The sequence below is a fragment of the Diceros bicornis genome, chromosome 5 (genome assembly GCF_020826845.1).
Source record: "Diceros bicornis minor isolate mBicDic1 chromosome 5, mDicBic1.mat.cur, whole genome shotgun sequence".
Classification (NCBI taxonomy): Eukaryota; Metazoa; Chordata; class Mammalia; order Perissodactyla; family Rhinocerotidae; genus Diceros; species Diceros bicornis.
The window spans coordinates 32530117-32533026 of record NC_080744.1 but is presented as its reverse complement, the minus strand read 5'-3'; positions in this window follow the sequence as shown (position 1 = coordinate 32533026).

Below are 2910 nucleotides of genomic sequence, written 5' to 3'. Positions count from 1 at the left end.
TTCTGACCTTTTGTACAAAATTGGAACCACTCATCTGCAATCAGAAATGGTTATAAGCCATTTTGATTGCCCAGAAAAACATCTTTTGATTGGAGTCTGAAAGAGGATTCCCCTTTGGAAGTTTTTCTTTGGGGGAGCATTTTGGCCCAATATGGTTTTCTAATCCCCTGGGGTTACTGGAAATTCGCTACAACATAGGCCCCTTCCTGCCAGACTACATCATTTTCATCTCTCTTTCTTCCCCCAGCCCTGTCCTGCTGCCCCAGGACTAGATGGGAAACACAACCACATATACAAATTATCCTCCTATGAATAGGGACACGAGTGAGAATGACATCTTTAGAGAGCCCGAGGTAACGTCTGTGGCCTTGCACACCAGAATTTGGCCTAAAATCTTGACCTCACCATGAAGAGCTGCCAACCATCTGATCTAATGTTACTCAGTGTACTTCCTGTCAGAATAATATGCGATGAGTATTTTCATTTTGTTATCATGGTTGTGATGCATATTCCCTGATGTTGGATAGCTACCTGGGTGGGAACATTATTCACTTAACAAATACAAATGAGAGTTTGCTGGTTGTCAGGCATTAAGGAACCAGTGGTGCACCAGACCAAGATGGTGCCTGCCTTCAAGGAATTACAGTCCAGTGAGGACGCCCACATCTAAAGGTGAGTAAAACAGAGCTTCAGAAAGATCATGCATGACTGGAGGGGGTAGAATGTGCTATAGCAGTACTGAGGGGACTCAACCCAAATTGGGGAGGGGGAGGCAGTCAGGGCAAGTTTCCCAGAGGATGGTTTCTAGGCTGAGAATGGAAGGATGAGAAGGAGTTGGCCAGAGAAGAAAGCAAGGGTTGGCGCTGCGGGGGGGAGATAATACAGTGGAGGGAATGGCCCACACAAACACATAGAAGTCAATAACTCAGTTTCTTGTACTTAATAAATACATGGAGTACCTGCTTTTGTGTTTACAAATATTCACTGCAGCCTGCCCTGCCCCCACCCACTTAAACTCTGAAGGAAAACATGTAGTGCCTGTCACTTAGTAGGCATTCAACTGAACAGAAGTTCATTTTTTATGTGTTTTACTAATAGCATTCCTAATAAGCTTAGCTATACATTGACATTTAGATGCCACTAACTTGAGAGCTTTTTTCCCCCTAAAAAACAATTCTATTCAGATAGCTAAATGCTGGTTTAAAAGAAAATTTCAGAAATTACTTTGATCTACTATACTGCAGAGGTCTCCCATGGTATATAAGGATACTTGCCACTGGGTTTTTTGTTTTTTCTTCTATCTCATTTAGATTTTTGTCTCGTCTCTTCCCATCAGAATGTCAGGTGTCCCTTCTCCCCGATGTTGGTGTCCCAGCCAACAGCAGCCCTCTTCTCCTTCAATCAGATGTGGGCTTGAAAACCATCTAACCATGTTTGTTGAAAGTGCATACAATATAAAAGCACATGGTTTTTGAGTGAGGAACTCTCATATGAGCAACACATGTCTGCCCTGGGCATGAACTTTGGAAGCATTTATGATTTTCACTATTCCCGGTCGTTTTTTGCTCCTTTTCAGTTGTGTTTGAAAGATGAAAGCTTTTTAACTAACTGAATTTTACATAGATGAGGACCTTCGTGTTCTGAATACTGCCCACCTCATGTCTATTTCCTGTTCTGCAGGCCTGTAAACACCTAGTGCAGATGCAAGTACCAAGGTACAGCCATGATGGGTCAGAGTTGTAGGTGGGGTGACCAGAAACCATATGATCTGTTGAGTAAGGGTGGTTTATAGGGGGAGGCAAGAGAGGCCAGGAGAGCCAGACTTCAGTTCTGAAGAAGGCTTCATAAGCATCAGACCCAAAGGGTGAGAGAAAAGCTACAAACCAAACAGACAAGAGACTTGTAGTTACTCATCACTCTTTTGTTGTGATTATGCCGTGTAACAAACAGCCACAAACTCAGTGGTTACAACAATAAACTTTTATTTCTCCATCATGTGTCTATTAGGCCAACTGTGGCTCTGCTTAGCTTGGCTGAACTCGGCTGGGCTTGTTTAGACTTGAGTTCAGGATTTGGGTCCACGTGGAACAGGCTGAAACAGCAGCCAATAGCTAGGGCATGTGATTCTGGCAGAGGACGGGAGGACAAGAGGAGAAGCAAAAACAGGCGATGCCTCTGCTGAGAACTTGCATCTGTCATCTCCTCCACATGGCCGAGTCCAGAGGCAATTGGTGGGGAAGTCCACATGGTGAACAAGGCTGGGAAGGAGGAATTGTAAACAAATAATACATTCTACCATAATAGTTGATAAGAGAAGAAACTTGTTGGGAAAAGCAAAGATGGTGGGGGCTTAACATTTCAGGATTTGAAAGTGCAGACAAGAGGGCACCAGCAAGCTCTGGTCAACAAGGACCTCTCTTACTTGGCCTGGTCACATGAGGGGCCCGATAGCTGGGCAGGACACCAGACTCCATGGGAGTACTGTGAGTCTGAGAGGGATGGTCAGCCCAGCCCAGTGCCTGCACTCTTCCAGAAGCTTCTCACACAACTCTGGGGCTTGCTTCTTTACCTTTCAGCATTCAGCACTCTTTTCATCTTTATTGGGGATTGATGCAATTCTTTTCTGGCTAATTGCACAAGTAAAAATCTACCAGCTGGACAACAATTAAATTTAATTGGATACTTTAACAACAACAAAAAATGTTCAACTTACCTGTTAAACATTCAGTGATGCTAGTCTCAGTCTGTGTAATTCTGTTCACACCTCTTTCCTGAAATTATAGTTTTTATTTTGAAATCTCATGAGTCGCTCTCTACCACAATCACTAATTAAACATTTCCAGCTGTGGGGGGTGCTATTCTCTCCGGCACCTTGACTTGAAAACTCTGAGCTCCCGCATCATATCTGTT